Genomic DNA, 10,155 nt, shown 5'->3' with positions numbered 1-10,155 from the left:
TTTTGAAAGATGCAGACAATTCAGGATGGCTATGAATCCTTATAAAAGTGTAATTGCTGTGAGGAGTGGAATACTTTTAGGACATGTGGTGTCAGAAGCAGGAATGGCTATAGATGTCAAGAAAATAGAAGCCATTCAAGCAGCACCAGTTCCTACCAATGTTAAAGAATTAATGAGGTTTGTTGGACAGACAAAGTGGCACTCCAGATATTTGAGGTATTTGTCTAATGTATGCTTGCCATTAACTCAATTAACAAAGAAGGATGTGGCATTTGTATGGGATGAGCCTCAGCAGAAATCATTTCAGATGTTGAAGAAAATGATATCAGTAGCACCAATTTTGCAGCCACCTGATTGGTCATTGCCTTTTCATGTGTTTGTTGATGCCTCGGATATAGCAATAGGAGATGTACTGATGCAGGAGAAGGAGAAGGGATGGTTCAGACCTGTGTATTATGCAAGTAGGGTTCTCACAGGTGCAGAAAGAAACTATCCTATGACAGAAAGAGAAGCTTTAGGGATGGTATATGCATTGAATAAGTTCAGGCATTACTTGTTGGGGAACAAGATAGTTTTTCATGTTGATCATCAGGCCTTGTTGTATTTGATCAAGAAGCCACTTCTTATTGGAAGGCTTGCAAGATGGATGTTGTTGTTGCAGGAGTTTGACTTTCAGATTGAGCATACTCCTGGGAAGGAGCATGTAATTGCAGATTATCTAAGCAGGATTGAAACAGGTGAAGCACCTACTGGGGTAGATGATGCACTTCCTGATGCTCAGTTGTTTGATGTGCAGACTGCTGTGACTGAGTCTTGGTATGATCAATTGCTGATGTTTTTGACTGATGGAACTATACCAAGGGAGTTCAATGCTGATCAGAGAAGAAAATTTGCACTGAAAACTAGACCCTATTTAGTTATTGCAGGGGCACTATATAAGAAAGGCATTGATCAAGTGATAAGAAGATGTGTGCCAGAATTTGAGCAAAGTGCAGTCTTGCAGGAAGCACATTCAGGCACAGCAGGAGGGCATTTCTCGGGAGATATTACAGGGAAGAAGATTTTGCAGGCTGGATTATGGTGGCCCACAGTTTTAAAGGATGCACATGATTATGCCAAAAGATGTGTAATTTGTCAGAAAACAGGTCAACCTGATTCAAACAGGGATAGGATGGGGGATCATCCTATTTTGCCTTTGGAACCTTTTCAAAAGTGGGGTTTGGACTTTGTAAGACCTGTCAAACCAACTTCCAAGAGGGGATGCAGATACATTTTAGTGGCTACAGATTATTGCACTAAGTGGGTAGAAGCAGTAGCATTGAAGGATAATAAAGCTTCAAGTGTGGCCAGATTTCTTTATCATAACATTATGACCAGGTTTGGGTGTCCAGTGGAGCTGGTAAGTGACAGAGGAACTCATTTTCTGAATGAAGTAATTTCAGAGCTAACAAGGACACATATGATTATGCACAAGAAGTCTACAACATATCATCCACAGGCTAATGGTCAGGCTGAGAGCTCCAACAAAACACTGGTAAGGATTTTGAAAAAGATTGTGACAGAGAATCAGAAGGATTGGGATGATAAGTTGGATTCTGCCTTATGGTCCTTTAGAACAGCTTTCAAAGTCACTACTGGTATGACACCATTCAAGCTGGTGTATGGGCTGGAAGCTGTGGTGCCTATGGAGTTTGTGGTACCAAGTTTAAGAGTCTCAGCAGAGAAGATGTCTCCAAAGTTGTCAGTACTACACAGGAACAAATATCTGATGCAGCTGGAGGAGGATAGGTTGGTAAGCTCTTACATTACTGAAGTCATACAAAGAAGAAGACAAGCATGGGTGACCAAGAATGTGAAGTTCAAGATCTTTCAGGTTGGAGATTGGGTAATGTTGTACAACTCTAAGCTGGGACCACATCCTGGTAAATTGTCATTGAGATATCAGGGACCATATCAGATTGTGCAGGATAAAGGACAAGGGACATTCATCATAGCTGATGTGTTTGGTACAAGAGTGGAAAAGGCAGTTAATGGTTTCAGGCTGAAGAAATTTCAGGGAAAGCCACCTCATTTGGACTGGCCAAGTGTAGCCTGTATGACTGTAATACCCCTACAGCCAGGAGATTCAGAATCAGCAAAAGGAAAAGGAAAAATGCTGGCTTGCATGGATTTGAGGAGGTCTTTTCATAGTATCCCATATAATTCACGGGTTGGAGGAAGTAGGCAGTTCCAAAGTGCACATCCGATTCAACATTGTAGATGTTGGAAGAGTACCTGTGTCGGAACTGACCAAGTCGGAATTTTTAATAAGAAATTATTAGGCCGGATTAATAACTTCGGGGAGTGTGCTGAAAAGAAGTTTCGTAGCACTTCAAGGATACTGGGTGGAGATATGTGTGCATGGTGCAGCGAGTATAATCATACATGCAACAAAAGTTCAGTACACATGCAGTAGCGCGGAGCATTCGGGTTTTCTCTTGAAGAAGCTTTATTCAGTCCTGCCATGCCGAAAGCAAAGCAATTGATGGCCATGCAACCACAGCCTGATGAGGAGCAGACCGACGGTTCGGGGCGACGTTTGAGAAGCAAATCTTTGCCTATGCGGCTTGACGTTAGCAGTGCAGACGAAAACAGTGACTCTGCAGAAGAGGAAACGCCAACGCCGACTCCTGTGTCAGAAGGTAAGGTGATGCAAGCATTAATGGACCCTTTTATGGATTTCAAAGTTGACATATATTGTCAGGAAGAGCGCAACGCCATATGGTTGCAGCAGGTAGGATTGTATGAGTTTGCCATTCTGCCTTGGGAAGAATGTAGAAACAATGTATATGCAAAGTCTCAGTTGGAAATACTTAGGAAGACTAAGGGGAGAGTGTCACCGCATGTGGTACTCAATGTGGAGTTGGTGTCTGAGGTGTTCAAGCTGCCTTTGCATCCTAATACACCTATTCCAAAGTGTTCAGAGGAAGCACTGAAAAAGGAGTTTGGTCCAAGAGAAGGAGGCAGGCAGTATTACATGTTAAAGAATGTGGCATATGCTAGGAGAGAGCAGCTTAAGTGGTACTTGGAGAGGCTATGCTTTATTGTGAAGTTTGATTATATGTCAAAAGAAAACTTTGCACCATTAAGCTATGCAGAGCAAGGAGGAGAAGTGAGCTGGGCTCATTGGGTGTATGAAAAGTTGGCAGCAGAGATTCATTCTTCAGACAAGAGGAAGACACAGGCAAATAGTAGGATATGTGGTTACTTGTCAGCATTGTTTTTTTTTGCACAGAGAGTACAGAATGGTGAAGCAAGGTGGCCTGTGAAAGCAGAAAAACTGGTGCAGGAGAAGCAGCAGCCAGTTCAGATTGAGCATCCCATCATGGTGCATTCTGAAAAGACAGGATTTGTGAAGTTTAATGCTAAGCATATGGAGGCTTATGAGGATTTGGTGAAAGCCAAATATACTCCAGGAGAGGCCTTTGAAGAAATCACAGCAAAAATGCAGTTTGCAGAATTTGGGACCATGGATGTTGATTCACCAATGCAGGTAAAAGCAGAGGAAACACCAATAAAGCTTGGTATGGCTTTCACACTATCCAACAAGAGGAAGAAGTCTGAACCAGTCAGCAGAGTGTTTTCTAGATTAGATTTCAGTACTGAGGAAGTCTCTGGAGTATCAGTAGATACTGGGAAATTGGACAGTGATAAAGTAGTTCAGATGCTGCAGCAGGTGCAGGAATTTGTGAGGCAGCAGAATAATATGCTGAAGGTTCAGAGTATGCAAGCTGAAAGGAATGCAGAAAAATTGATGGAGTTTAAAGGACAGGTGTCACAGGTGAAAGAGTTTGAAGAGCAGATAGCTATGATGAAAGTAAAGTATGAGCAGGATATGGAGGAAACAGTGGGGAAACAGAAGATGGAGTTAGCAAAAGTGAAGAGATCATTGGGGGAGTTTAAGCAATGGACTGAGAAACTGGAGGCAGCGGTTGCTTTGGAATTGGAAGACATGGCAAAGAGGAATGCAGAGTTACAAGTCACTGTGGAAATGCAGAGGTTGAGATTGGAACCTTTGCAGATATTAGAGCAACAGATGTTGGCACAGGAGGAAATTAGCTTGAGTGCAGTATTAATGAAAGAAGGAGAAGTGTCTATTCTCAAGCAGCAGTTAGCTTTGGTTGCACAGGAGATGTGGCAAAAGACCAAGGAAAGAATGAGATTTGTCATTAAGTATCCATATGAGGTGCTAAAGGCAGGGTTAGTGCATGAGGTAGAAGCACAATTGTTGAAGGAAGTGGAGGAATTGCAAAAGGAGAGAGACTGTTTGAAGCAGCAGGTTCAGCAGATGGAAGAGAATAAGAGACAACAGCTTGCAGAGTCAGAAAAGAAAGAGGAGAATTTTACTAATAGTTTTTTGATGCAGGATGTAGCTGAGGAGAAAGTGGCAGAAGAGCAGATTGATACTGTGATTGTAGATAGAGCACAAGAGGTGGAAATGGAAAAAGCTGATGCAGCAGAATCAGATGCAGTAAAGGAAGCAGAGCTGGTGGATCATAAAGTGAATGCTGAGGACCAGATTAAGGAAGAAGTTGTACAACAGAGGGTGGATTCCTGATCAAGGGATATGTGAATCCGGGTCAGATTTCTGCGAAATCTACCACCGGGGCGTGCCATGTGTTGAGAGGCACATGTTAGAAACTGACTCTGAATAGCTAAGTCGGATTTTGACTTATCGGATATTTACTGAGCTGTATTTTGCTAAGTCGGATGTAACTGTCTTTCAGTTGCAGTCTGCTGAATGTCTTGTGACTGGGTAGTTAAGTCGGATTTATCTATATAAGTGGGGAATGTATCTGCGCACGATATATCTGTTCTCTGATATGAATGTGATGATGATGGTGCAGTGCAGCAACTATTCAGTGTATTCTCTGCTTACTCTGATATTTTGAGTAGTCATGTTTACTGTGTCTGAATTGTTGTTAATGAAGTATGGTGGAGTAGATGGTTATTCTTGCTGTGTATGATGTTCATGTGTTGACCTAACCGACAACAATGCCCAAGACCTCAATGGGAAGTGATCCGGACTCAAGAAGTAAGAGCATGTAGGGTGTAGAGAGAGAGAGAGAGAGAGAGAGAGAGAGAGAGAGAGAGAGAGAGAGAGATTACACTCTTACACGCACTCTTGAAGCATGGGAGGCTTGCATACTGCGTGTGCAAGAGAGTGATAACCATGGCTACTGCATCTTTGACCTCATGAGTGGGCCCTTCTTTCATCCAACCCGCGTTGGAGAAGGGATCCCTCTCTAGCTCGTCGTTGAAGCCATCATGATTTTTCTCAACTTCATTTGGTGTCGAGCCCTATGCGAGGGTTTCATGATCTCTATAGGATGATCTCAAGGAGGTGGCGTCCAAGTGCAGTGAAGTTTGAAAATTTGTTCTTGTGAGTCTGACCACCTCCACACTCATTGTCTCTAGAGCCAATGCAGAATGCCCGCCGAAGAGTCTTTCCTATGATGAGTTGCAAGGTTTGACATACACGGAAGTCAAGGAAAGTGGTATTGCTAACCAGTGTCCCATTATCAAGGGTGGAGCCAATACCTTTGGTCTCAAGCTTGGAAAATATCAGCTTAAGTAGTTGTGCTTGGAGCCCACCTCTTTCAAGGTGAAAGTAGAGTCTCAGTTCAAGGGAGGAGTCCCACATTTTCAGCTAACCAAGCTCATGACAAGGCTTACGTACACCTTGGATGAGATTAAAGGTCCTTTGGAGGTAGGTATTGAAGGGACTCTCATATTTGAGGAGCAAGATGGAAGCAACTATGCTCCAAATACTGTCCAGATTCCTGGGGGTGAAAGGGTGGCCTTGTTCATGGTGCCCTAGAGTTCTTGGCTACGGCACAAAGGCACGCAACATGAGGCTGGCCAAAGCACTCATCCAAGTGATCTAGCAACATGGCTACCCTTTCAAACAAATCAAGCTGGTGGCATTCTTGACAGACGGCATGTTCGGCAAGAAGATTCTCAAGGGCCTCCTCCGACTTAAGAGGACCACCTTCTACAGTGTACACCAAGGTGGCATCAATTTCTACCAGCACGCTCGATTTCTCACCCTTCTCCTTCTTGCTGGTGTGCAGTCCATAAAAATGCAGAGGATGCTCTCTCTCTCTCTCTCTCTCTCTCTCTCTCTCTCTCTCTCTCTCTCTCTCTCTCTCTCTCTCTCTCTCTCTCTATCCTACACACACACACACACATGACATTGGGACGTGACATTTCCGCATCATGCAACGGTCACAAGACCAAGCCATATCCTACCTCCATCGGTACGACTACCTCCCTGTCGGCTCTCTCTCTCTCTCTCTCTCTCTCTCTCTCTCTCTCACACACACACACACACACACACACACACACACACACACACACACACACACACACACACACACACACACACACACACACACACACACACACACACAGTTATGCTCTCAAGTATCTTCGCCTCCATCCACTCAAACCCGATCATAAAAACCAACAATAAATTGGCCTTGCTGCTAAAGTGTAGTCAGTAAAAAAATAGATCAGAACGAGCCCACTATGAACGCTAGTCAACAGACAACCCAATTTCCTCTAATCATATTTCAATTAAGTACACGTATTCTCTTTAAGATTATTCAATATCCTACATCTAATTTATTTGTCTTAATGCATGTTAATTTGTGTATCGTAGGGAAAATATATATTCGCAACACTTGACATTTCGACTGTACGAGTGCAACTCCAGATACATAGCACCACAAGGTCCATTTTTTGTATCTAATTTCTCATGTCTATGCGTTTGCTTGGCGCAACACATAAACGCTACAGGGCAGGGCACGGCTTCCGTTTCTTATAATTATTAAAGAGACCATAGTGCCAACTCTCCACATACTTTTGTATGGCACTTTTGCATGACGTCCACTGTATACTTTGCAACTTCAATCTATGCGGTTTCATTGTGAGATGTAATGTTTAACTATTCACATTACTTTTTTGTAGCTTGACTCAAATATGGACATGTAGATTCGAGAATTGTATAGCACCAGTACAACATTGCATGTCAGTAAAACAATTCATTTCTTGTTGTAGTTGATTACCGCTTTATCCATTTTCTTGTTTTAGAATCTTTCACATTACTCCGTTTGGTTCGTTTTACTCAGACGTTGTTTTCACAACTATATATTCTATATCAATTAAGAACCATACATTCAATATTGATCAAAAACTGCAAATGGTAATAATGCACGCAACTCTTTGTAGTGTATTGAAGTAGTGAATGCACAAGTAGTGAATACATGTAGTGTATTACAGTAGTAAATGAACCTTGTGCATCTTTACTTTAGGTCTAAATAATTGATGCCATACTATATTTGTCCTCCTTTCTCCCATACTAGGTGTCACGTATGAAATTCTCAAGGCCTACAAGGTTACAGTCCAAGCGTCAATAAAAGCCAGGGAGCAAAATGCAACCAAGTTGAAACTAGCTCACCGTCCATATGTTAGGTCATGGTTGGAAATTACTACACTGCATAAAGATTGGAGCATGCAATATGACATCCTTGCTCACAATCTAGAAAACACTCCTATTTCACTCCCTACAGTATTATTGTTGGGCACTTAACTTTGATCCTCCCATAAACATAATAGTAGTTCTAATATGTGTCTGCTTCTCTTCAAAATTCAATAACTCTCTCAGAAATAATCCATATAATCTCTATTAATTGAAGCTCTTAACTTTGTCTCCTCCAAATAAACATAATAGAATTTCTTAAATGTATATCCCTTAAATAGCTACCTTGGGGATTACAGAAAGTACACTTGCTTTCCTTAGCATAAAGTTGATGTTGACGTAGAATTTCTAACACTGTTCGGACATGTTCTTCATGCTCTGCTTTGTCTTTAGAGTAAATCAAAATATCATAAAAAAAGACTAGGACAAAGTCATCCAAGTAAGTTCTAAAGATATCCTGCATTAGTAGATGCTTGCAAGTGCATTTGTAAGACCAAAGGACATGACTGTGAATTCATAATGCCCATACCTAGTGTTAAAAGCTATCTTCGGTATGTTTGATTCTTTGATTCTGATCTGATAATATCCTTATCGAAGATCAATCTTTGAAAAGATCTTGGATCCATGGAGTCTATCCAACAATTCAAAATCAGATACTTGTTCTTGACAGTCATTTGGTTAAGTCCACGATAATCTATGCATAGCCGCAAAGATTCATCCTTCTTCTTTTAAAAAAGAACTGGTGCACCAAAGGAGAAGTACTAGGTCTAATGAACTCGATCAGTTGCCTAAGCTGCTCTTTAAGTTCTATAGCTTTTGGTAATGACATCTTGTACGGTCTCTTAGAAACAGGTACACACCTTGGTATAGTTTATATATCATGGTCTACCTTACAATACGGTGGCAGATTGGTCAAATCTTCTGGGAAAACATCGGCTTATCTTTCAACCATTTTGGGTGAAAGTTTGAATCTGATTGTTCCACCTTGTTAAGCTTCACAACATAAATCTGTTGTCCCTTCTTAAGTCCCTTTAGAAGTCTACTGGCTTTAACTAAATGAGCCTTGGGCATCCCATTTTTTCATTGAACTAGAGCTTCATTCCCAAGATTATCTATGAAGATTCCCTGAGCACAATGAATATGGCCTTGTTTCTTTTCCAACCAATCCATTCCTAAAATTCCGTCATAAATTCCTAAAGGTAAAGTAGGAAACGGCACATAAGTAGCATAACCCCCTAATTCAAAATCTATCAAGCCTGCGGAATGTTGAGATAACACTTCCTTCCCATTAGCTAGTTCTACTACTAGTCTACTTGCAGGATACTGGCTTAGCTTTAACTTCCTCATGCATCTAGGAGATAGAAATGAATGCGTCTTCCATAGTCTATGAGAAATTCAACTTTATCACCTTGGCGTGTTCTAGGAGTTTGAATTATAGCATACTGCTGGTGAGCACCAGGATTATCTATGGTAGCATGCAGCATTGCCCTTTCATCTGCTTCATCTCCTACAATCGGTTGTCCAACTGAAGCATTCACCATAGCAACTGCACCACGTCCTCGTCCTCTGCCTCCTCTTCCTCGTCCTCCACGATTATTTGGTTGACCTCTTCCATTGGCATTGAGAGGTACTGCATTTGCACCGGATGCACGAGTCTTCTCGGGACACTTGTTTTTGTAATGGTTGTACTCTTGGCATTCTTAGGAGCACACGTTGGGAAATTCGGTAGCAGTTGAAGTAGCTACCAAGGGAAGATTCTGATAAGCAAGGTTTTCTGGTCTGTTATTCCAATTATTTGTTATGGCCCTCTTCGCTAAGTAATTTCTTCTGCCCTGAGCAGCTTTCATGATTTCCACAGCTAACGGCTTGGCTCTTAACAAAGAATCTTGCAATGTTGTTGGTCTAAGAGCTTCCAACCTATTGTTCAATGGTTCTATGAGGACTTGGCAGAACCTAGCCACTTGTTGTTCCAAGGTCATGTTTGGCGCATATCTCTTCAGAGTCACGAACTTGGAGTAATACTCCTCTACAGTCAAGGATAGCTGCTTGTGTGAGAAAAACTCGTTCATTTTGATGGCCCTATGAGCTGGCAGCAAGTAGCATTCGGTCACCACAGTCTTAATTTCTTCCCATGACTGAGAAGATCCAACAATGTCGGAGTCCTGGCAATGTTGTTTCCACCATATTTTGGCGTCTTCGGTGAGTCGGAACATGGCAAGCATAGTTTGATTCTGCGGATGAGTTCCCGCAACTTCAAAATAATCCTCCATGGCCTCGATCCAAACCTCTACATCTCGTTCCACGTTAACCCCTTGACCTTTGAATTTGGGGGGTTGCGCTTGCTTGAGAAGAAGTTTTTTCTCCTGAGACACGGTATAAAGAGCAGAAGAAGGTGCCTACATGATTTCATAAGATCGGTAGAATGACGAATTTAAAGAATTATCACATGACTAAAACTTAAATTGATCTTCAGAATAGGCACAAGATCAAGACATTCACTTCAAAAGACTTGATTCTTTAATCATAAAGTGAATATTTACAGGATAGCCTTACAAAAGAGGCTTAGGGTATCTCATCCTAACTTATTACAAATTTTTGCGACACCTAAAGAATTCGCATAGCCGGCTGTCTTG

The 10,155-nt window shown here is 41.8% G+C and overlaps 1 pseudogene; it reads left to right on the top strand.

Moving 5' to 3' along the window:
* The first annotated feature begins 5,212 nt into the window (after positions 1–5,212).
* On the top strand, positions 5,213–5,860 carry LOC147418180 (oxygen-evolving enhancer protein 1, chloroplastic pseudogene; annotated as a pseudogene).
* Positions 5,861–10,155: the final 4,295 nt, after the last annotated feature.

Source organism: Adiantum capillus-veneris, chromosome 30, assembly GCF_014529385.1.
Source record: "Adiantum capillus-veneris isolate H3 chromosome 30, ASM1452938v2, whole genome shotgun sequence".
Lineage (NCBI taxonomy): Eukaryota > Viridiplantae > Streptophyta > Polypodiopsida > Polypodiales > Pteridaceae > Adiantum > Adiantum capillus-veneris.
This window is presented reverse-complemented; position numbering and strand designations above follow the sequence as displayed.